Genomic DNA, 26,553 nt, shown 5'->3' with positions numbered 1-26,553 from the left:
CGCGCAGCAACGAAGACGCAACGCAGCCAAAAATAAAATAAAATAACAAATTAAAAAAAAAAAAAATTCTATAAGAAGTATGCACCATTTTTGTTAAAAAATTATTTTAAGTCACATATAGAATTTTATAATGAAATAAATTGTATTATAATAAATAATATATTTATATTTATTGTAATTATATTAATATAATAATATATTATATTTATAATATATTATATATAATAATATATTTATAATAATATAATATTAAATATAATATTTAATATATTATAATATATTCATATTATATCATATTTATATTATAATATTTATTATAATATATTTATTATAATAAATATATTTATATTTTATTTTATATAATATTTATTATATTATAAATTAGAATAATAAATAAATTGTATTATTCACAATTTGTCAAAGCATGGGCTATGAAACTGATTTTTTTGTGTATGATCCCAGCTGAGGAGAAAGCATGCAGAGGGAAAAGATACATCTAAAAGTGTCACTGTGGGACCACAGCATATTTCTGCTTACTTCTTTTTACTTAAGTATTTTCTAAACTTCTCCATATTGTTGCTTTCTTAATAATGAATCATGATGAATGTTTTTCTTTTGCCTCATTTTAAGAAGAACGTGCCAAAGGCCTACTGCTTACTTAAACTTGCAGAAGACCCCAAGCATCTTGCTCATGGCTGAATCTCTGGTGCCTGGACAATGCTCAGCTCATTGTATGCATTCAGTAATTCTTTATAGAATAAATGAAAGGGTAAATGAGTGAATTAATGAATGAACAGTGAGTGTTAACTAAACAGGTGGAAGAGATAAAGCAGGGCACTTGGTCTCTAATTTTTATTTGACCCTTTTCTGTCCATTACAGTCTAAACGGGCATAATTCCCATGGATAAGAAGAAACTGAAGCCCAAGATGGGTAGGTAGATTGTATGACATTTCATTTCTTGGCTCGGATGAAGTCCCTTCTAGCAGCCCAGACAACTTACAGTAGATACTGATCATCTTTGTGGATTTGGGGGAGGCAAAGAGGTTGTAGAATATAAGATGAGCATAGAGCAGTTGACTTTCCAAAGAAGGAATAGGAAAGAAGATGGATTCCATGAACTTGAGAGTGGTCAGCCACCTCTGTTATGGACAAGACTCCATATCTAAGCAATTCTTGATAAGAAATCCTTTGTTGGCAACTTAAAAAGGAAGTGTTCACTGCAAGTCAGCATGGGTGCAGCTAGAGCAAGTGTGGCGGGAGCAACTCCACTTCCTTCTCTGGCAGCAGCAGTTATCTGAGGAACAGTGGGCTGGAAAGAGCTGTAAACAAAGGCTCTGATCTCCAGCATTTAATAAAAGTACCTGGAACCAGCTGGGAAAACAATAAAATTCAGGAAGCTAATATACAATCTATTGCAGGCTGACACATTATCGTATTGCCAGTACAAAAACAAAAACAGCACCTTTACCCAAAAAAAACCTCTTGGAGGCTTAATCTACCCCAAGCCCCCTCCCCCACTCCAGCCCTCCTTTTTTGAATAGAGAAGTAGAGTCAGTTAGGCAAGAGGGTGGAGGGTGCATGTCGCTTACAAAAGCATGGAAGGCAGATAACTCAGTGTCACCAGGAACTTAGATTCGAGAACCCAGGAGTTGGCACAGGGACCCAAGTTCTGGTATGAGTCAGCTTCTTTCATCCTTCTGCCCCTGCGTGTCCCACACCTCCCCCACATCTGATGTTCTGCTAACCAAGGGACAAAGGCCACTGTCTGCCACCCGTCCCGTCCTTTGCATACCCAGTCACCCACAGTCAGCAGGGAGGAGAAAGGCAGCCATCAGAGGCATCCACTACATGCCTCTCCATCTCTCTGAACTTATAGAGAATGGGGAAAGGCACTGATCCCCACTTAGGCTTTTGTTCGTTGGGAGAAATCAGGCAGCTCAGACCCTCTCCATCTACCTACAGGAGGGAGACCGAAGTCTAAGGTGGATGATTCTGTGGTCTTCTCTTCCTTGTTTTCCCTTAAAGCAAATGACAAGTGTTCCTGTTACATCCACCCACCTGTTCTGCAGGATACAGCTACCTTCAGGGCCCACATGGATGAAATGGGATGCAAGCTGTTGAGCGACCAGGCCCAAAGGACCTGGACGATGGACCTCACCTCCCTTCTCTCCAGTCACCTGTTCTTCTGTCTATTCCTCAAATGCCCCAACTCCATTCCCCACTCCAGGTCTTTGCCCTTGATGTTCCCCCTCCCAGGACGAACCTCCCCTGATCTTTGCAAGTCCGGTTCCTCCTCAACAAGCCAGTCCCAACTGAAATGACACCCCCTCTGAAGAGGCTCCCCTCACTGGCTTGTTAAGCAACCTCCACTCAACCCTCAGCCTCTATCACAACCTTGGTTTATTCTCTTCCTAACTCCATCTCCTACTCCCTTTTTGTCTGATTCCCCACTATAATTTGAGCACCTGAAGAGCAGAAGCCTTGCTTTTTTTGGTCTGCCTCTGTATCCCAAGGGCCTAGAAAGTGCCTGGCACACAGGAGAGGTTCAATAAACATGAGTAGAAAAAATTAAATTTTAAAAATAATTTTTAAAATAAATAAAAAATTTAAAAAGTAAAAAAAAAGTTGCAAATCTACTGAATGAACTTCAGCCCTAAGGAAGGTCTAAATATGGACATATAAGGAAGATTTCACTCACTTAGATTATGTTACATACACCTTTCAGTAACCATGCAAAGCTTTAAAAACTTAATGAAATTACTCAAAAGTTCCCATAGCTTGTAAGCAGTGGACTCCAGGACAAAACAATGCCTCCCTCTGACTAGATCAAAAGTTCCTGCTCTTTCCATTAGAACAGGGCATTAAATTTTTCCTTTTAGTAGGGGTCATTTTCTTTGCAAACACACTGGAACCCTATTATATAAAACTGATAAAAACACAAGTGCTTAAAACCACAATGAGATATCACCCCGCACCATTAGAATGGCTACTCTCAAAGATACAGAAAATAACAAATGTTGGTGAGGATGTGGAGAAATTGGATCTGTTGTGCACTGTTGATGGGAATATAAAATGGTACAATGGCTGTGGAACAATGTGAGAGTTGCTGAAAAAATTAAACATAGATTTGCCATATGACCCAGCAATCCCAGTGCTGGGTACACAGGCAAAAAAAAAAAAAAAAAAAATCAAAAACAGGTTCTTAAAGAGGTATTTGTATGGCCACATTCATAGCAACATTTATTCACAATAGCTAAAATGTGGAAGCTGCCCAAGTGTCCATGCACGGATGGACAAGCAAAATGTGGTATATGCATACGATGGAATATTATTCAGCCTTAGAAAGGATATTCTGACATATGCTACAAAACAGATGAACCCTGAAGACATTATACTAAGAGAAATAAGCCAGTCACCAAAAGACAAACTCTGTATGATTCCACTTATATACGAGGTACCTAGTATGATTCCACTTACGTACGAGGTACCTAGAGTAGTCCAATTCATAGAGACAGAAAGCAGACTGGTGATTTCCAGTGGCTGGGGGAGGGGAGAATGAGGAGTTATTGTTTAATGGGATAGAGTTTCAGTTTTGCAAGATGAAAGAAGTTCTGTGGATGGATGGTGGTGATGGTCGCACAATGTATGAATGTACTTAATACCATTGAACTGTACCCTTAAAAATGTTTATGATGGAAAATGTTATGCTATATGTATTTTACCACAATGAAGAGAAATTTAAAAACCACACACGTGCCTGATCTGAATTTGGTGGGAGTGGAGATGGGGACAGTCACCTCTGCCTGACCTCCAGGGGGGTGACCAACACATACCTGTGTCAGCACTAAAAGTCCCACATTCCAGGAACCCCCTGAGCCCCAGGCAAACCAAGATGGTTGGTACCCTACCTCTCGGTTACTAAGTCATTGTGGTGTCCTTTGCAGGGACCCTGCAGCACAAACTTGAGGGTGACAAGTTACAACTCTATTCTATGGAATACACTGCCCTGCCTCTGGCTCCCCCAGTTCAATCCAGAAGAAACATGTCCCTCAGTCCTGGCTGAGCAGAGAGCCCCGTGCCCCTGTCTTGGTTGCCAAGGATCCGATCAAGCCCCCTATGCTGGGCAGGGGGCAAGGGCTTTAAGCTCAGCCTAAGTGAGGGGTTCCAGTCCAATCCTGGCTGGTGAGGCCCAGCCATCCCAGGATCCTCTCTGGACCCAGCTCCCCACTGCCAACCCCCATCAGGCCTGAGTCTTGTGCTCAGGGTGGACACAGCACTGTACCCTCACATCCCCATCCTGGTGGGCCCTGTAGTTTCTGATCCTGAGACAGTCATCCAGGCCTCTGAGTTCATGGTCCACACCTGAGGCTGGGCTCACCCAGGGGGCTCAGCCAGGCTCCCTGGGGACAGGCAGGAGAGGAGGGCAGTTTCCAACAAAGCCGTTGGTCTCTGGGCCTCTCCTACCACCACCTTCAAGATATAAAGCAACTGCGAAACCTGGGGTCGTTCTCTGCCTTTCGCTTTTCTTCAGCTGAATTGACTTAGTTCTCATATTTTAGATACTTCGCTGGTCACAATTCCAAAGAATCAAAACTCCCGTGCAATCTTGGATTTTTCTATCTTGTGACTTCCTGAGCAGCAACCTCTTATAAATGAAGCTCAGAGCCTAGATTTAAAGGAGCCAGAGAACCCCTGTTCCTGTAGCTGGTTGGCCACCGGAAGGATGAGGGTCAGCCTGGCTACCCTGGCCTTCCTCCTCACTCCTGCTGCCCTCCACTCCGAGGCCAATAAAGGTGAGACCTGTTAGTCTCATTGCTCTGAACAAAAAGAACACTGTGGCTGGAGGGGGTGGAAGAGGGGCTGCAGGGAGAGATGAGGGTGGCCTAGAAAAAGCAACCTGGAAGTTACTGCAAAACAGCATCTTTACCAAGGATATCTCCCCATTTCTGGTTGGGACTCACTTCTGCCTCCCCTGGGGCGGGGAAAACCTGCCTCAATACAGCCTTCCTGGCCTCTGGTCCCCAACTTAGAGAAGCTGATCCAGAGCCCTCCAGGCTATCCGCTCAGCTGCTTCCTGAGGACACACAGGAGCCAGGCATGAGCATAAACGGGGAGAGAGGAAACCACCAAGGATGAAACTGTCTTCATGGTTTAATGGGGTTTTATCATATTTGGATTGGTTGCCAACATTGAAAAACTGGAAACACTTAAAAATCTGTATTGCCCGGGGAGTTTAGAAAATCAAGGACTGACGTGGCTTCCGGGAAGATGGCGGAAGAGTAAGACGCAGAGATCACCTTCCTCCCCACAGATACACCAGAAATACATCTACACGTGGAACAACTCCTACAGAACACCTACTGAACGCTGGCAGAAGACCTCAGACCTCCCAAAAGGCAAGAAACCCCCCACGTACCTGGGTAGGGCAAAAGAAAAAAGAATAAACAGAGACAAAAGGATACGGACGGGACCTGCACCAGTGGGAGGGAGCTGTGAAGGAGGAAATGTTCCCACACACTAGGAAGCCCTTTTGCGGGTGGAGGTGGCGGGTGGCACAGGGGGAAAGCTTCGGAGCCACGGAGGACAGCGCAGCTACACGGGTGCAGAGGGCAAAGCGGAGAGATTCCCGCACAGAGGATCGGGTCGGCCGGCACTCACCAGCCCGAGAGGCTTGTCTGCTCCCCGCCGGGGCGGGCGGGGCTGGGAGCTGAGGCTCAGGCTTCGGTCCGAGCGCAGGGAGAGGACTGGGGTTGGCGGCGTGAACACAGCCCGCAGGGGTTTAGTGTGCCACGGCTGGCCGGGAGGGAGTCCGGGGAAAAGTCTGGACCTGCCGAAAAGGCAAGAGACTTTTTCTTACCTCTTTGTTTCCTGGTGCGCGAGGAGAGGGGATTAAGAGCGCTGCTTAAAGGAGCTCCAGAGATGGGCGCGAGCCGCGGCTAAAAGCGCGGACCCCAGAGACGGGCATGAGATGCTGAGGCTGCTGCTGCCGCCACCAAGAAACCTGTGTGCGAGCACAGGTCACTCTCCACACCCCACTTCCGGGGAGCCTGTGCAGCCCGCCACTGCCAGGGTCCCAGGATCCAGGGACAACTCCCCCAGGAGAACGCACGGCGCGCCTCAGGCTGGTGCAACGTCACGCCGGCCTCTGCCGCCGCAGGCTCGCCCCGCACTCCGTGCCCCTCCCTCCCCCCGGCCTGAGTGAGCCAGAGCCCCCAATCAGCTGCTCCTTTAACCCCGTCCTGTCTCAGCGAAGAACAGACGCCCTCCGGCGACCTACATGCACAGGCAGGGCCAAATCCAAAGCTGAGCCTCTGGGAGCTGTGAGAACAAAGAAGAGAAAGGGAAATCTCTCCCAGCAGCCTCAGAAGCAGCGGATTAAAGCTCCACAATCAACTTGATGTACCCTGCATCTGTGGAATACATGAATAGACAACGAATCATCCCAAATTGAGGAGGTGGACTTTGAGAGCAAGATTTATGATTTTTTCCCCTTTTCCTTTTTTTGTGAGTGTGTATGTGTATGCTTCTGTGTGAGATTTTGTCTGTATAGCTTTGCTTCCACCATTTGTCCTAGGGCTCTATCCGTCCGTTTTTTTTTTTGTTTGTTTTTCTCTTAATAATTATTTTTTTATTTTAATAACTTTATTTTATTTTATCTTACATTATTTTATCTTCTTTCTTTTTTTCCTTCCTTCCCTCCTTCCTTCCTCCCTCCCTCCCTCCTTTCTTTCTTTCTACTTCTACTAATTCTTTCTTTCTACTTTTTCTCCCTTTTATTCTGAGCCGTGTGGATGAAAGGCTCTTGGTGCTGCAGCCAGGAGTCACTGCTGTGCCTCTGAAGTGGGAGAGCCAACTTCAGGACACTGGCCCAAAAGAGACCTCCCAGCTCCACATAATATCAAACGGCAAAAATCTCCCAGAGATCTCCATCTCAACACCAGCACCCAGCTTCACTCAATGACCAGCAAGCTACAGTGCTGAACATCCTATGCCAAACAACTAGCAAGACAGGAACACAACCCCACTCATTACCAGAGAGGCTGCCTAAAATCATAATAAGTCCACAGACACCCCAAAACACACCACCAGACGTGGACCTGCCCACCAGAAAGACAAGATCCAGCCTCATCCACCAGAACACAGGTACTAGTCCCCTCCACTAGGAAGCCTACACAACCCACTGAACCAACTTTAGCCACTGGGGACAGACACCAAAAACAACGAGAACTACGAACCAGCAGGCTGCAAAAAGGAGAAACCAAACACAGTAAGATAAGCAAAATGAGAAGACAGAAAAACACACAGCAGATGAAGGAGCAAGATAAAAACCCACCAGACCTAACAAATGAAAAGGAAATAGGCAGTCTATCTGAAAAAGAATTCAGAATAATGATAGTAAAGATGATCCAAAATCTTGGAAGTAGAATAGACAAAATGCAAGGAACATTTAACAAGGACCTAGAAGAACTAAAGATGAAACAAACAATGATGAACAACACAATAAATGAAATGAAAAATACTCTAGATGGGATCAATAGCAGAATAACTGAGGCAGAAGAACGGATAAGTGACCTGGAAGATAAAATAGTGGAAATAACTACTGTAGAGCAGAATAAAGAAAAAAGAATGAAAAGAACTGAGGAGAGTCTCAGAGACCTCTGGGACAACATTAAACGCACCAACATTCGAATTATAGGGGTTCCAGAAGAAGAAGAGAAAAAGAAAGGGACTGAGAAAATATTTGAAGAGATTATAGTTGAAAACTTCCCTAATATGGGAAAGGAAATAGTTAATCAAGTCCAGGAAGCACAGAGAGTCCCATACAGGATAAATCCAAGGAGAAACACACCAAGACACATATTAATCAAACTGTCAAAAATTAAATACAAAGAAAACATATTAAAAGCAGCAAGGGAAAAACAACAAATAACACACAAGGGAATCCCCATAAGGTTAACAGCTGATCTTTCAGCAGAAACTCTGCAAGCCAGAAGGGATTGGCAGGACATATTGAAAGTGATGAAGGAGAAAAACCTGCAACCAAGATTACTCTACCCAGCAAGGATCTCATTCAGATTTGATGGAGAAATTAAAACCTTTACAGACAAGCAAAAGCTGAGAGAGTTCAGCACCACCAAACCAGCTCTACAACAACTGCTAAAGGAAGTTCTCTAGGCAAGAAACACAAGAGAAGGAAAAGACCTACAATAATGAACCCAAAACAATTAATAAAATGGGAATAGGAACATACATATCGATAATTACCTTAAATGTAAATGGACTAAATGCTCCCACCAAAAGACACAGATTGGCTGATGGATACAAAAACAAGACCCATACATTTGCTGTCTACAAGAGACCCACTTCAGACCTAGAGACACATACAGACTGAAAGTAAGGGGATGGAAAAAGATATTTCATTCAAATGGAAACCAAAAGAAAGCTGGAGTAGCAGTTCTCATATCAGACAAAATAGACTTTAAAATAAAGACTATTAGAAGAGACAAAGAAGGACACTACATAATGATCAAGGGATCGATCCAAGAAGAAGATATAACAATTGTAAATATTTACGCATCCAACATAGGAGCACCTCAATACATAAGGCAAATACTAACAGCCATAAAAGGGGAAATCGACAGTAACACATTCATAGTAGGGGACTTTAACACCCCACTTTCACCAATGGACAGATCATCCAAAATGAAAATAAATAAGGAAACACAACCTTTAAATGATACATTAAACAAGATGGACTTAATTGATATTTATAGGACATTCCATCCAAAATCAACAGAATACACATTTTTCTCTAGTGCTCATGACACATTCTCCAGGATAGATCATATCTTGGGTCACAAATCAAGCCTTGGTAAATTTAAGAAAATTGAAATTGTATCAAGTATCTTTTCCGACCATAACGCTATGAGACTAGATATCAACTACCGGAAAAGATCTGTAAAAAATACAAACATATGGAGGCTAAACAATACACTACTTAATAACGAAGTGATCACTGAAGAAATCAAAGAGGAAATTTAAAAATACCTAGAAACAAATGACAATGGAGACACGACGACGCAAAATCTATGGGATGCAGCAAAAGCAGTTCTAAGAGGGAAGTTTATAGCAATAAAATCCTACCTTAAGAAACAGGAAACATCTCGAATAAACAACCTAACCTTGCACCTAAAGTAATTAGAGAAAGAAGAACAAAAAAACCCCAAAGTTAGCAGAAGGAAAGAAATCATAAAAATCAGATCAGAAATAAATGAAAAAGAAATGAAGGAAATGATAGCCAAGATCAATAAAACTAAAAGCTGGTTCTTTGAGAAGATAAACAAAATTGATAAACCATTAGCCAGACTCATCAAGAAAAAAAGGGAGAAGACTCAAATCAATAGAATTAGAAATGAAAAAGGAGAAGTAACAACTGACACTCCAGAAATACAAAAGATCATAAGAGATTACTACAAGCAATTCTATGCCAATAAAATGGACAACCTGGAAGAAATGGACAAATTCTTAGAAATGCACAACCTGCCAAGACTGAATCAGGAAGAAATAGAAAATATGAACAGACCAATCACAGGCACTGAAATTGAAACTGTGATTAAAAATCTTCCAAGAAACAAAAGCCCAGGACCAGATGGCTTCACAGGCGAATTCTATCAAACATTTAGAGAAGAGCTAACACCTATCCTTCTCAGACTCTTCCAAAATATAGCAGAGGGGGGAACACTCCCAAACTCATTCTACGAGGCCACCATCACCCTGATACCAAAACCAGACAAAGATGTCACAAAGAAAGAAAACTACAGGCCAATATCACTGATGAACACAGATGCAAAAATCCTCAACAAAATACTAGCAGACAGAATCCAACAGCACATTAAACGGATCATACACCATGATCAAGTGGGGTTTATTCCAGGAATGCAAGGATTCTTCAATATATGCAAATCAATCAACATGACACACCAAATTAACAAATTGAAGGAGAAAAACCATATGATCATCTCAATAGATGCAGAGAAAGCTTTCGACAAAATTTGCCACCCATTTATGATAAAAACCCTGCAGAAAGTAGGCATAGAGGGAACTTTCCTCAACATAATAAAGACCATATATGACAAACCCACAGCCAACATCATCCTCAATGCTGAAAAACTGAAAGCATTTCCACTAAGATCAAGAACAAGACAAGGTTGCCCACTCTCACCACTCTTATTCAACATAGTTTTGGAAGTTTTAGCCACAGCAATCAGAGAAGAAAAGGAAATAAAAGAAATCCAAATCGGAAAAGAAGAAGTAAAGCTGTCACTGTTTGTAGATGACATGATACTATACATAGAGAATCCTAAAGATGCTACCAGAAAACTACTAGAGCTAATCAATGAATTTGGTAAAGTAGCAGGATACAAAATTAATGCACAGAAATCTCTGGCATTCTTATACACTAATGATGAAATATCTGAAAGTGAAATCAAGAAAACACTCCCATTTACCATTGCAACACAAAGAATAAAATATCTAGGAATAAACCTACCTAAGGAGACAAAAGACCTGTATGCAGAAAATTATAAGACACTGATGAAAGAAATTAAAGATGATACAAATAGGTGGAGAGATATACCATGTTCTTGGATTGGAAGAATCAACATTGTGAAAATGACTCTACTACCCAAAGCAATCTACAGATTCAATGCAATCCATATTAAGCTACCACTGGCATTTTTCACAGAACTAGAATAAAAAATTTCACAGTTTGTATGGAAACACAAAAGACCCCAAATAGCCAAAGCAATCTTGAGAACGAAAAACGGAGCTGGAGGAATCAGGCTCCCTGACTTCAGACTATACACAAAGCTACAGTAATCAAGACAGTATGGTACTGGCACAAAAACAGAAAGATAGGTCAATGGAACAGGATAGAAAGCCCAGAGATAAACCCACACACATACGGTCACCTTATCTTTGATAAAGGAGGCAGGAATGTACAGTGGAGAAAGGACAGCCTCTTCAATAAGTGGTGCTGGGAAAACTGGACAGGTACATGAAAAAGTATGAGATTAGATCATTCCCTAACACCATACACAAAAATAAGCTCAAAATGGATTAAAGACCTAAATGTAAGGCCAGAAAATATCAAACTCTTAGAGGAAAACATAGGCAGAACACTCTATGACAGAAATCACAGCAAGATCCTTTTTACCCACCTCCTAGAGAAATGGAAATAAAAACAAAAATAAACAAATGGGACCTAATGAAACTTAAAAGCTTTTGCACAGCAAAGGAAACCATAAACAAGACCAAAAGACAACCCTCAGAATGGGAGAAAATATTTGCAAATGAAGCAACTGACAAAGGATTAATCTCCAAAATTTATAAGCAGCTCATGCAGCTTAATAACAAAAAAACAAACAACCCAATCCAAAAATGGGCAGAAGACCTAAATAGACATTTCTCCAAAGAAGATATACAGACTGCCAACAAACACATGAAAGAATGCTCAACATCACTAATCATTAGAGAAATGCAAATAAAAACTATAATGAGATATCATCTCACACAAGTCAGAATGGGCATCATCAAAAAATCTAGAAACAATAAATGCTGGAGAGGGTGTGGAGAAAAGGGAACCCTCTTGCACTGTTGGTGGGAATGTAAATTGATACAGCCACTGTGGAGAACAGTATGGAGGTTCCTTTAAAAACTACAAATAGAACTACCATATGACCTAGCAATCCCACTACTGGGCATATACCCTGAGAAAACCATAATTCAAAAAGAGTCATGTACCAAAATGTTCATTGCAGCTCTATTTACAATAGCCCGGAGATGGAAACAACCTAAGTGTCCATCGTCGGATGAATGGATAAAGAAGATGTGGCACATATATACAATGGAATATTACTCAGCCATAAAAAGAAACAAAATTGAGCTATTTGTAATGAGGTGGATAGACCTAGAGTCTGTCATACAGAGTGAAGTAAGTCAGAAAGAGAGAGACAATTACCATATGCTAACACATATATATGGAATTTAAGAAAAAAAAATGTCATGAAGAACCTAGGGGTAAGACAGGAATAAAGACACAGACCTACTAGAGAATGGACTTGAGGATATGAGAAGGGGGAAGGGTAAGCTGTGACAAAGCGAGAGAGAGGCATGGACATATATACACTACCAAACGTAAGGTAGATAGCTAGTGGGAAGCAGCCGCAAAGCACAGGGAGATCAGCTTGGTGCTTTGTGATCACCTGCAGGGGTGGGGTGGGGTGGGGTGGGGTGGGGAGGGTGGGAGGGAGGGAGACACAGGAGGGAGGAGATATGGGAACATATGTATATATATATGACTGATTCATTTTGTTGTAAAGCAGAAACTAACACACCATTGTAAAGCAATTATACTCCAATAAAGATGTTAAAAAAAATAAAAATAGAAAAAAAAAATCTATATTGCCCGTTTCTTTCGCAAATATGGAAGACCAAGCAGACCTGAGCCCAAGTTTCCACGAGCTAACCTCCAACTGGAACTGAGGTGGTGATGCTGTCCCCTTAGGGGTGCTGCCCAGGCCTCAGGGGTCCCCACTTCCAGGCCATACCCAGCTGCTCTCTCTGACAGGCCTGCGGGGGCATTTGAGCCTGAGACACCCGTGTCAACTTCCCTCCTCTCCCTATAAGACTTGTCTCATTGTGTATACAGCACAGTCGCTCCTGGCATGTAGTAGTCTCTCAATAAATATCAGTAGAATACAGGAAGAGGAAGCAGCAGGTGACTCTGAAAGAGGCAGGGCTGGACCCCAGGTGTCCTGACTCCCAGCTTACTGCCCTAAACAGGCCCGGTTGCCTCTCTGCTGTGGGTTAGAGCTAGGGGAGAAGGTGGCAGAGCCGGGGCCCTGGGAGGAGGTTTCCCAGGAAACCACTCTCCCAAGCTGAGTTGCAACCAAAATCAGAGACAGAAAACACTCCATGCTAGGACTACCGTGTGACATCCTGCCAGTTCAAGGGATGATGGCTATTTTCCAGGAACTTTGACTGCAAAAGGGCTTTTTACTGCTCTCCCATAATTTCAGTTCTCATTGTATGACTTCTCATCTGGAAATGGGATAAGTAGTAATTTCTCAAACGGTTGTGTGAGGAAGGGAGATAAGTCACATCAGGAACTAAGCCAGGCACCTGGCCTGTAGTAGAGGCTTAGTACAGACTTTCCTCAATTTACGATGGAGTTACCTCCCAATAAATCCATTGGAAACTGAAAATACCAGAAGTCAAAAATGCATTTAATACACCTAACCTACCAAACACCATGGCTTAGCTTTGCCCACCTTAAATGTACTCAGGACACTTACCTTAGGCTACAGTTGGGCAAAATCATCCAATACAAAGCATATTTTATGATAGAATGTTGACTAGCTCATGTAATTTTTTTAACACTGCACTGAAATGAACACCAGAATGGTTGTCTGGGTACAGAGTGGTTATAAGTGTGTCGGGGTTGAGTCTGGTGATCCCATGTCCGACCCAGAGCTGCAGCTGTTTTGCCCAGCATCACAAGAGAGGATCTATCACCTATCACCAGCTCAGGACAAGATCACAATTCAAAATTCAAAGTACAGTTTCTACTGAATGTGTATCACTTTCACACCATCATAAAGTCAAAATATCCTAAATCAGGGACCGTCTGTAAGTACAAGCTTTTTTGTCTTCAGAGAACAGCAAAACAGAATGGAGAAATTAACTGGCTTTACAGTCAGGAAAACATAGATTCAAATTGAATTCATTCATTCATTCAATAAGTGTATATATATATATATATATATATATATATATATATATACATTAAACGCCTACTCTGTGCCACTCACTCAGGCAACATCCTGGAACGCAGCAGTGGGCAGAAGCAGACACATCTGTTCCTAGGAAGCCTCAGTCTGGAAGCTCCGCATTGGTCAGCTTGTGACCTTCTGTGCCTCGTTTAGCCTTGCTGACCTCAGCTTCCGCGTCTGTTCCACAGGGGTAGTAAGGCCTTTATTGCACAAAACAATCATCAGTATAAAAATCAACTTGCACAGTACTTGCCCCATTACTACTGTTTGCCATTTTAAGGACAAAGTTTCAGAAAGGGTGAGTGTCCTGCCTGGAGTCACACAGCTCTCAGGAGCAGAAACAAGGACAAGTCAAACTTTCCTGCCTCCTAGCCAAGGCCCTGCTCCTCTGGGCCAAGCAAACTCCCCTCTTCTAGCATCCCCCCCTCCTCCCTGAGACCTGTGAGAGAGGGTCCTCTCAGATGCAGGGCAACAGTCCCACCCTGCTGTGGCCCACCTTGGGCATCTACTAGCATTTTCATGTGGGAATTCCTTCTCAGCATTTCTCAGGAAATTATATGTTTTTCTAAATTCCAAGTCCCGAGAAAACTCAGTTGAGCAATTGGGAAAATGGAAAAAAGTATTATAATTCTCCTGAAAGTATAAAGCTTAACACTCAACAGAGAGAAGTTACTGACTTAAAGGAATTTGCTGACATCAGGAGCAACAGCAGGAAACACTTGGCACCTGGAGTTCAAGGTTAAGATCAGCATGTGTGGAGATCAGGGCAGGAGCATGTATGGGAGAGGTGGTCTCCATCCAACAGCTTGAGACTGTTGCCATGGTACAAGTTCATAGCTCTGCTGCTAAGAAATGCTAATCAGTTTGTAAAACTAATAAATTTTCACAACTCATATAAGTAGTATTTCAAGAAATAACAAGCTCGGGAAACAAAATATATCCTTAAATGGGCAACTTCAACTATGTTTCTTGCTAGAAGATGTGGATATTATGTTATTGAATAATAATGTCTGCTGACATTGCCCAGTGTTTGAATAATTGCTAAAGGCTATAGTTCTTTATAAATGCTTTAATAGAAGAAATACAAAGAGAAAATGCATAAATGTCATGGAATACTAGGACATGAAACCAGAAACATTGGCTAACTTTTTTTTTTTTTTTTTTGCGGTATGTGGTCCGCTCACTGTCATGGCCTCTCCCGTTGTGGAGCACAGGCTCCGGATGCGCAGGCTCAGCAGCCTTGGCTCACAGGCCCAGCTGCTCCGCAGCATGTGGGATCTTCCCGGACCAGGGCACGAACCTGTGGTCCCCTGCATCGGCAGGCGGACTCTCAACCACTGCACCACCAGGGAAGCCCCAGATTTCTAGTTTTGAATGATAACTTTTAAATATTAAATAGTTGTAGCATTTTTTTCCATTTTTAAATGATTTTCATTGGCTCTTTACTTTGTGTTAATGTTCTCTTCTTTTCATGTGTTCTATTATCAACCATCTGTATGTGCTAGAGAACATTCAATGTGTTATTGAGTCTATAATCTTGTCACTACACATAGAAACATCATTTATGAGAAGAAACCAAGATGGCGGAGGAGTAGGAGGATGTGGAGTTCATCTCTCTTCACAAATGCATCAAGAATACATCTACACATGGAACAATTCTCACAGAATACTGGCTGAACACTAGCAGAAGACCTTGAACACCAGAAAGGACAAGAAAGATGCCCACATAACTGGGTAGGATGAAAGAAAGAAGGGAAAAAGAAGAGAAGAGGAAGCGGGATGGGATCTGAGTCCCTGGTAGGGAGATGAAGCAGAGGAGAGGTTCCTCCATCCTGGGAATCTCCCTCACCGACGGGGAAATCAGTTGGGACAGAAGGGGAGCATCTGAGGCTGTTGGAGGAGGGTGAAATGGCCGGTTTGTGGCAGACAGGACAGAGTGAGACGTATCCAAGTGGTCCGTGCCACAGCCCTGTGTGCCCCAGACTGGGACATGTGTCTGCCGGTGCACACGGTGGCTGAGAGCTGGAATGTGGGGCTTTGAGCACAAACCTGGGTGGAAGACTGCTGTTGGATGTGAGGAGACAGCCTGAGGGGATGGGAGGGAGGAAATCCGCAAACAGGAATGCTTGTGGAGGAGACCCAGACTGCCATAGAAGCAAGGCACCACTGTTGAGTGACGTGCAGGGGGTGGAGCCACCATTGCAGCCTCTCTCTCCCCACATGCCAGCCCTCTGCCCCGCCAGGCACGAGGAAAAGCCCCCACCAGGGCTGACCTTCTCATGCCAGCTGCCAGGTGCTAAGAAAGGCTCCCACTAGGGCCGGATCTCTCGTGCCCGTGGCTGCCAGCTTTCCTGCGCACCTGTCACCGCTGGGGCCCCCATAACCCAGGCAGTCGTGCCACCTCCGTGTCCTGTACTCACCAGGGCAGACCCAATTGCTCCAGGGCAGCCTCAGGAGCAGACTCCTGTTTCGGTAACAATGGGGTGATTAAGGAAGAGGAACAAAAATCTTTCCATGCAGCTGCACAAAACACAGATTAAATCACTGCGATTGGCTTGGTAAACCCTGTATCTATGGAATATCTGAATGTATGAGTGTTCCCACAAATGAAACCCATCTAGCTCCAGCAGCTGTGAACTTTCAGGACTAGTACATTCAGGAGTTATGACAGATCAGAGTCTGAGCTGCCCCCACAGTGCCCACAGAGGGACCAGAGACCTACCTACAGGTTTTGGATGGCCTCCTGGGGGAGAAGAAGTTGGCTGTGACTCACAGTAGAGGCAAGGACACTGAGAGCTGAGACCCCAGGAAAATATAATTATTACTATTTTTTCATATTTTGTTTTGTTCTGTTGCTGTTTTTATTATTATTTGTTTTTTTTTGTTTGTTTGTTTTTTGTGGTATGCGGGCCTCTCACTGTTGTGGCCTCTCCCGTTGCGGAGCACAGCCTCCGGACGCGCAGGCTCATCGGCCATGGCTCACGGGCCCAGCCGCTCCGCGGCATGTGGGATCTTCCTGGACCGGGGCATCCCCTGCATCGGCAGGCGGACTCCCAACCACTGCGCCACCAGGGAAGCCCTATTATTATTTGTTTTTATTTTTGTTTAGTTTTTTTATATTTCTATTTCTATGTTACTTTTTTGTTGTTCTGTGTTTTTTCCTTGTTCTTCTTTTTCCTTTTTTTTAGTTTGCTTTTTTTCTTTGTTCTTTTCTTATCACTTTTTATCATTTTGTGTTTGTTTTGTTTTTTCCTTCAGTTTGCATTCTGCTTTTGTTTTCCATTTTATTTCTTGTGTTTCTTAGTTTTGCTTTTAATTGTTCGATTTCATTTTGTGATTCTTTTGTTTGTCTGGTTGTTCGCTTGTTTTTTGTTTTCTCTGTTTTTGTTTCTGTTCCTTATTTTGTATGTGTGTGTTTTGTTTGTTTGTTTTTATCTGTATGGTTTTGCTTTTACCATTTCTGTGGGGTTTTGTTTGTTTGTTTGTTTTTAATTATTGCTGTTGTTGTATGCTTGTTTTTGTCTTTGCTATTTGTCTTGTGTTTCGTTTGTCTGTTTGTTTTCATTTGTTTTCTTCCTGCCCTTCTTTTTCTTTTATTTTTTTCCCCCTTTTTTGCTGAGCCGTGTGACTTGCAGGGTCTTGGTTCCCAGGCCAGAGGTCAGGCCTGAGCCTCTGGGGTGGGAGCACCGAGTCCAAGATGCTGGAATGCCAGAGAATTCCCAGCCCCAGGGAATGTTAGCTGGCGAGAGCTCTCCCGGAGGTCTCCATCTCAACTCCAAGACCCAGTTCCACCCGACTGCCTGCAGGCTCCAGTGCTGAATGGCCCATGCCAAACAACAAGCAAGACAGCAACACAAACCCACACTCATCAGACAGTCTGCCTAAAGTCAGACTAATCCCACAGACACCCCAATACTCACCACCTGATGCATCCCTGCCCAGCAAAGGGAAAAGATCCAGCTTCACCCACCAGAATGCAGATACCAGTCCCTCCCACCAGTAAGCCTAGGCAAGCCACTAAACCAACCTCACCCACTGGGGGTAGACACAGAAGCAAGAGGAACTATGACCCTACAGCCTGCAGAAAGGAGACCTCAAACACAGTAAGTTAGACAAAATGAGAAGACAGAGAAATATGTTGCAGATGAAGGAGCAAGGTAAAAACCAACAAGACCAAATAAATGAAGAGGAAACAGGCAATCTACCTGAAAAAGAATTCAGAGTAATTATAGTAAAGATGATGCAAAATCTTGGAAATAGAATGGAGAAAACACGAGAAACATTTAACAAGGACCTAGAAGAACTAAAGAACAAACAAACAGTGTTGAACAGCACAATAACTGAAATTAAAAATGTACTAGAAGGAATCAGTAGCAGAATAACTGAGGCAGAAAAACGGATAAGTGAGCTGGAAGAATGAATGGTGGAAATAACTACCGCAGAGCAGAATAAAGAAAAAAAGAATGAAAAGAATTGAGGACAATCTCAGAGACCTCTGGGACAACATTAAACGTACAAACATGCAAATTATAGGGGTCTCAGAAGAAGAAGAGAAAGAGAAAGGGTCTGAGAAAATATTTGAAGAGATTATAGTTGAAAACTTCCCTAACATGGTAAAAGAAATAGTCAATCAACTCCAGGAAGAGAGTCCCATATGGTATAAACCTAGGAGAAACATATCAAGACACATATTAATCAAACTAATCAAAATTAAATACAAAGAAAAAATATTAAAAACAGCAAGAGAAAAGCAACAAATAACATACAAGGGAATCCCCATAAAGTTATCAGCTGATTTTTCAGCAGAAACTCCACAGGCCAGAAGGGAGTGGTAGGATATATTTAAAGTGATGAAAGGGAAAAACCTACAATCAAGATTACTCTACCCAGCATGGCTCTCATTCAGATTTGATGGAGAAATCAAAAACTTTACAGACAAGGAAAGCTAAGAGAAATCAGCACCACAAAGCCAGCTTTGCAACAAATGCTAAAGGAACTTCTCTAGGCAGGAAAAACAAGAGAAGAAAAAGACCTACAAAAATAAACCTGAAACAATTAAGAAAATGGTAATAGGAAAATACATATCAATAATTACCTTAAATGAAAATGGATTGAATGCGTCAACCAAAAGACACAGACTGACTGAATGGATACAAAAATAAGACCCATATATATGTTGTCTACAAGAGACCCACTTCAGACCTAGGGACACATACAGACTGAAAGTGAGAGGATGGAAAAAGATACTCCATGCAAATGGAAATCAAAAGAAACCTGGAGTAGCAATACTCATATCAGACAAAACAGACTTTAAAATAGACTGTTACAAGAGACAAGGAAGGACACTACATAATGATCAAGGGATCAATCCAAGAAGAAGGTAAAATAATTGTAAATATTTATGCACCCAACATAGGAGCACCTCAATACGTAAGGCAAATGCAAACATCCATAAAAGGGGAAATCAACAGTAACACAGTAATAGGGCGGGACTTTAACACTCCACTTACACCAATGGATAGAGCATCCAGACAGAAAATTAATAAGGGAAACACAATCCTTAAATGACACACTAGACTAGATAGACCTAACTGATATTTATAGGACATTCCATCTGAAAGCAGCAGAATACACTTTCTTCTCAAGTGCACACAGAGCATTCTCCAGGATAGATCACATCTTGGGTCACAAATCAGGCCTCAGAAAATTTAAGAAAATTGAAGTCGTATCAAGCATCTTTTGCGACCACAATGCTAAGAGATTAGAAATTAATTACCGGGAAAAAAAAACCCTGTAAAAATCGCAAACACATGGAGGCTAAACAATATGCTACTAAATAACCAAGAGATCACTGAAGAAATCAGAGGAAATCAAAAAAGACCTAGAAAAAAATGACAATGAAAACACAAAAACACAAAACTTATGGGATGCAGCAAAAGCAGTACTAAGAGGGAAATTTATAGCAATATAATTCTACCTCAGGAAACAAACAAAAAATCTCAAAAAACAGCCGAACCTTACACCTAAAGCAACTAGAGAAAGAAATACAAACAAAACCCAAAGTTAATAGAAGGAAAGAAATCATAAAGATCAGAGCAGAAATAAATGAAATAGAAACAAACAAACAAAAATAATAGCAAAGATCAATAAAACTAAAAGCTGGTTCTTTGGGAAGATAAACAAAATTAATAAACATTTAGCCAGACTCATCAAGAAAAAAGGGAGAGGACTCAAATCAATAAAATTAGAAATGAAAAAGGAGAAGTTACAACTGACATCACAGAAATACAAAACATCCTAAGAGACTACTACAAGCAACTCCATGCCAATAAAATGGACAACCTGGAAGAAATGGACAAATTCCTAGAAAGGTACAACCTTCCAAGACTGAGCCAGGAAGAAATAGAAAATGTGAAGAGACCAAACTCAAGTAATGAAATTGAAACTGTCATTAAAAATCTTTCAACAAACAAAAATCCAGGACCAGATGGCTTCACAGGTGAATTCTATCAAACATTTAGAGAAGAGCTAACACTTACCCTTCTCAAACTCTTCCAAAAAATTGCAGAGGGAGGAACACTCCCAAACTCATTCTTCAAGGCCACTATCACCCTGATACCAAACCAGACAAAGATATCACAAAAAAAGAAAATTACAGGCCAATATCACTGATGAACATAGACTCCAAAATCCTCAAGAAAATACTAGCAAACCAAATCCAACAACACACTAAAAGGATCATACACCATGATCAAGTGGGATTTAGCCCAGGGATGCAAGGATTCTTCAATATAGCAAATTGAAGAATAAAAAACATATGATCATCTCAATAGATGCAGAAAAAGCTTTCAACAAAATTCAGCATGAATTTATGACAAAAACTCTCCAGAAAGGGACATAGAGGGAACCTACTTCAACATAATAAAGGCTGTACATGGCAAACCCACAGCAAACATTATTCTCAATGGTGAAAAACTGAAAACATTTCCTCTAAAATCAGGAACAAAACAAGGATGTCCACTCTTGCCACTCTTATTTGCAATAGTTTTGGAAGTCCTAGCCACAGCACTCAGAGAAGAAAAAGAAATAAAAGGAATCTAAATTGGAAAAGAAGAAGTAAAACTGTCACTGTTTGGAGATGACATGATACTATACACAGAAAATCCTAAAGATGCCACCAGAAAACTACTAGAGCTAATCAATGAATTTGGTAAAGTTGCAGGATACAAAATTAATGCACAGAAATCTCTTGCATTCCTATGCACTAACAATGAAAGATCAGAAAGAGAAATTAAGGAAACGATGCCATTCATTCACCACTGCAACAAAACGAATAAAATACCTAGGAATAAACCTATCTAAGAAGGCAAAAGACCTGTACACAGAAAACTATAAGATACTGATGAAGGAAGTCAAAGATAACACAAACAGATGGAGAGATATACCATGTTCTGGGATTGGAAGAATCAAGATTGTGAAAATGACTATACTACCCAAAGCAATCTACAGAGTCAATGCAATCCCTATCAAATTATCAATGGCATTTTTCACAGAACTAGAACAAAAATTTTACAATTTGTACGGAAACACAAAAGACCTCGAATAACAAAAGCAATCTTGAGGGAAAAAAACGGAGCTGGAGGAATCAGGCTCTCTGACTTCAAACTATACTACAGGGCTACAGTAATCAGGACAGTATGGTACTGGCACAAAAACAGAAATAAAGATCAATAGAACAAGATAGAAAGCCCAGAGGTAAACCCACACACCTATGGTCACTTAATCTATGATAAAAGAGGCCAGAATATACAGCCTCGTCAATAAGTGGTGCTGGGAAAACGGGACATCTACATGTAAAAGAATAAAATTAGAATACTCCCTAACACCATACACAAAAATAAACTCAAAATGGATTAAAGACCTAAATGTAAGGCCAGACACTATAAAACTCTTAGAGGAAAACATAGGCAGAACCCTCTTTATCATAAATTGCAGCAAGATCTTTTTTGACTCACCTCCTAGAGTAATGAGAATAAAAACAAAAATAAACAAATGGGACCTAATTAAACTGAAAAGCTTTTGCACAGCAAAGGAAACCATAAACGAGACAGAAAGACAGGGACGTCCCTGGTGGTCCAGTGGTTAAGAATCTGCCTTCCAATGCAGGGGACACAGGTTCGATCCATAGTTGGGGACTAAGATGCCACATGCCGCAGGGTAACTAAGCCTGAGCACTGCAACTACTGAGCCCATGCGCTCTAGAGCCCATGTGCCACAACTAGACAGCCCACACACCGCAACTGAGCCCACAGGCTACAAAGAAGATCCCACGTGCTGCAATGAAGATCCTGCCACAACTGAGACCCAATGCAGCCAAATAAATAAATAAATAAATTTTTTTTAAAAAAAGACAAAAAGACAACCCTCAGAATGGAAGAAAATATTTGCAAATGAAGCAACTGATAGGGATTAATCTCCAAAATGTACAAACAGCTTATGCAGCTCAATATTAAAAAAACAAACAACCCGGAATTCCCTGGTGGCACAGTGGTTAAGAATCCGCCTGCCAATGCAGGAGACACAGGTTTGATCCCCGGTCTGGGAAAATCCCACATGCTGTGGAGTAACTAAGCCCATGCACCGCAACTACTGAGCCTGCACTCTAGAGCCTTTGAGCCACAACTACTGAAGCCCACACGCCCTAGAGCCCATGCACTTCAACTACTGAAGCCTGAGCACTCTAGGGCCCCTGCTCTGCAACAAGAGAAGCCACCGCAAATAAGAAGCCTGCACACCACAACAAAGAGTAGCCCCTGCTCACCACAACTAGAGAAAGCCCACGTACAGCAATGAAACCCAACACAGCCAAAAAACAAACAGCCCAATCAAAAAATGGGTGGAAGACCTAAATAGAAATTTCTCCAAAGACATATAGATGGCCAACAAACACATGAAAAGATGCTCAACATCACTAATTATTAGAGTAATGCAAATTAAAACTACAGTGAGGACTCACCTCACACCAGTCAGAATGGCCATCATCAAAAAATCTACAAACAATAAATGCTGGAGAGGGTGTTGAGAAAAGGGAACACTCTTGCACTGTTGGTGGGAATGTAAATTGATACAGCTACTATGGAGAACAGTAAGGAGGTCCCTTAAAAAACTACAAATAGAACTACCATATGACCTAGCAATCCCACTACTGGGCATATACCCTGAGAAAACCATAATTCAAAAAGAGTAATGTACCACAATGTTCACTGCAGCTCTATATGCAATAGCCAGTACATGGAAGCAACTTAAGTGTCCATCGACAGATGAATGGATAAAGAAGATGTGACATATATATACAATGGAATATTACTCAACAATAAAAAGAAATGAAATTGAGTTATTTGTAGCGAGGTGGATGGACCTAGAGACTGTCATACAGAGTGAAGTAAGTCAGAAAGAGAAAAACAAATACCGGATGCTAACACATATATATGGAATCTAAAAAAAAAAAATGGTTCTGAAGAACCTAGGGGCAGGACAGGAATAAAGACGCAGACGTAGAGAATGGACTTGAGGACACGGGGAGGGGGAAGGGTAAGCTGGGACAAAGTGAGAAAGTGGCATGGACATATATACACTACCAAACGTAAAATAGATAGCTAGTGGGAAGCAGCCACATGGCACAGGGAGATCAGCTCAGTGCTTTGTGTCCACCTAGAGGGGTGGGATAGGGTGGGTGGGAGGGAGACGCAAGAGGGAGGAGATATGGGGATATATGTATACGTATAGCTGATTCACTTTGTTATAAAGCAGAAACTAACACACCATTGTAAAGCAATTATACTCCAATAAAGATGTTAAAAAAAGAAAGAAAGAAAACAATTGCATTTACAATAGCCTCAAAAAGAATAAAATACTTAGGAATAAATTTAACAAAACAAATGCAAGACTTGTACACTGAAAACTACGAAACATCATTGAAAGAAATTAGAAATAAGCTGAATAAATGGAAAGATATCCCATGTTCACGGATTGGAAGATTTAATATTGTTAAGTTAGTAATACTCCCCCAATTCATCTATAGATTCTGTGTAATTGCTATCGAAATCTGAGGTAGTTATATTGCAGAAAATAACAAGTTGATCATAAAATTTGTATGGAAATACAAGAGACCAAGAATAGCAAAAGAAAAAAAAATCTTGAAAAAGAAAAACAAAGTTGGAGCGCTCACAATTCTTGACTTCAAAACAAACTACAGAGCTAATCAAGACAGTATGGTACTGGTATTAGGATAAACATATGGATAAATAAAATGGAACTGAGAGTCTAGAAATAAACCCTTACGTTTATGGCCAAATGATTATTGACAAGGGTGCTGTTAAAAGGTAAACTGAGTCATATTAAACATTTTAGGAGTTACTTGAGCAAAAACCAACTAGAAGCGGGCAGCACCAAACCACAAGTGGTTAGCAGCGCTCCACCAGCAGGAACTGGGGGAAAGGCTTTTATAGGGAAAAGGCAAACGCAAAACGAGGAAATTATTTGATTGGCTATAGCTTAAGCCATTGCCTTATTTGGGAAACCTAGCTGGCTGTTTGTGATTGGTTTTCCTTAAGTTTCAATTTCTTAACCTTGAAGCACTTATAGGCTTAGATTTGGTTTGCTTATATAGGCAGCTAAGATATTAGAACTACCTCAGTCTAATGGCCTCCTTCTTTAATTCATTTACAGTGCCAGATCAACTCGATGGGGAAAGGATAGTCTTGTCAACAAATAGTGTTGGAACAACCGTATACCCATATGCAAAAGAATGAGGCTGGACCTTTCCTTATACCACGCATGAAAAGTAACTTAATGGAGAATGCAAACAACGTACACATTTATTAGTAATGAGGAAAGCTGAAATAAATTTACAAATAGATGCAAATTTGGTCAATATACACAGGGCAATAATCAATGGTATTCCACCAGAGAAAATTCATTTGCAGTTCTGTAGATAAGGATTATATGCGTGGCTATAAGTTTTCTACAATTTACTAGGTCCTAAAACAATGCAAAGACAATGAAAGGTACAAGCCCTTTCAAAATCAGATCATCCAGAAGAGGACCCTAGAGAAGACACCCAGCAACCTTTTATTTTATTTTTTTGGAAGAAGGCAGTTCATTTCAAACTCCTTCAGTTTTTCTCAACATTCTTCTTGAGTGCTTTCCTCCTATTCTGTCCCTAGCTCACTCTCACTATGCAGATCGTAGCCAAAATGGCAATACCTAGGAGGGAACTCCCTTGCCCCCAAACCCAATTTAGGATTTCCTATTCTCTTATAGACCATCCTGGGCTTTTTCTTCAGATCACTTATCACATTTTATAATTTGAGATTATTTGTGTGGTTATGTCTTCACTATCTAGCTGCCATGAGAACACATCTCCATTTTGCTTACCACTATTCCTAATTGTCTTGCCCTGGGCTTTCGTAGGCTCTCAGTAACCACTTGTTAGTCAGCTGGTCAATCAATCCACAAATAAATCAACTGATGGTAAATGCTACCCCAGCACCTGGTTGTCAACCTCATTTGTAAATCACAATTTTGAGAGAAAAAAATAGGTTTTCAGTTTGGGTTTCACCCTAAATTTTGCCTAATGGAAAGTTGAATATCTGACTCATAAGAAAAGATCAAGAGCTTATATACTTTTCTTGAAGATTTTGATTTGATATATTTAACTTTATTATTAGCAGAGGACAGAAGGTTGATTTTCCTAGGGCTTTGTTTTTTTGGGGTTTTTTTGGGGGGGTTGGCTCTTTTTCTCTGTGGGACATTTTAGGCCAAGTTATTTTTATAGGGAGAGACAAGCCTACTGATGAGGCTAAAATCAGTCTTAAAAACTACACAATTATTCAGAGCAGCTTTACTTGTAATAACCCAAAACTGGAAACAGTCCAAATGTCCTTCAATGGGTGAATGCTTAAACAGACTAGTACATCCATACCGTGGAATACTACCAGCCACAGCCATAAAAGAAACAAATAATTAATACACGCAACAACTTGGATGGAGCTCAAAGGCTTTACGCTAAGAGGAAAAAAAAGCCAATAACCCCACAGAGCAACAGCTCTTAGTGGTGTACACAGCCCTCGTCCACAGAGAGCCTCTCAGGGAGAAATGAACCACAGCAGCCAGTGGGCTGCACTCAGAGCAGTTTGGCTGGTGAGCACTCATGAGCCCTGGCTGTTAACCCTTTGCACTGACCGGCTGTTCTAAAGGGATTAACCCTAAGGCTTGGACAAAGGGAAGCCAAGGGGTAGATGATCATGAACAAGCCCTTGTGGGGTCAGGATAGGTGGAAAGACATTTGGGTTCACCTGCAAGACCTGAGGCAGTCCTCACTGTTTCCATGTTCCAACTCAGAAGGCACTGACACCCCCTGGCAATCAGGAAGCTGATGCCCTAGCCTGGGGTCCTGGTCTGGCCTGTCCTGCCCCCAGTCCATCTCCTCACACCTGACAGTGCTGCCTCCCCTGGCCAAGATGAATGGTGCGCACAACCAGGTCAAGTTCCTAAAGCTGCCACCTCCCTCTCCTCGAGGCCGGGGACACACATTCTGTTTCCCACCAGTACCATCATTTGGCCACCATCTTTGTCCCCTCCATCAGCCTGGAGGACACTGTAGCACACACGGAGGCCCTTATTAAATCCCCCAGCAAGCCCTGAATGAAGGCCCACAAA

At 41.7% G+C, this 26,553-nt stretch overlaps 1 protein-coding gene across 1 annotated transcript in view; it reads left to right on the top strand.

The window, feature by feature from the left end:
• Positions 1-4,324: 4,324 nt before the first annotated feature.
• The window catches only part of LOC101273776 (C-C motif chemokine 5), an 85,271-nt gene continuing 63,042 nt past the window's right edge, over positions 4,325-26,553 (top strand). The window contains exon 1 of the mRNA XM_049702285.1: positions 4,325-4,331. The gene's annotated coding sequence lies outside the window, so the exon portion shown is untranslated. The remainder of the gene's footprint in view (positions 4,332-26,553) is intronic.

This window comes from Orcinus orca, chromosome 19 (assembly GCF_937001465.1).
Source record: "Orcinus orca chromosome 19, mOrcOrc1.1, whole genome shotgun sequence".
NCBI lineage: Eukaryota > Metazoa > Chordata > Mammalia > Artiodactyla > Delphinidae > Orcinus > Orcinus orca.
Note: the sequence above shows the minus strand (reverse complement) of the source record. Positions and strands in the feature narration are given on the sequence as shown.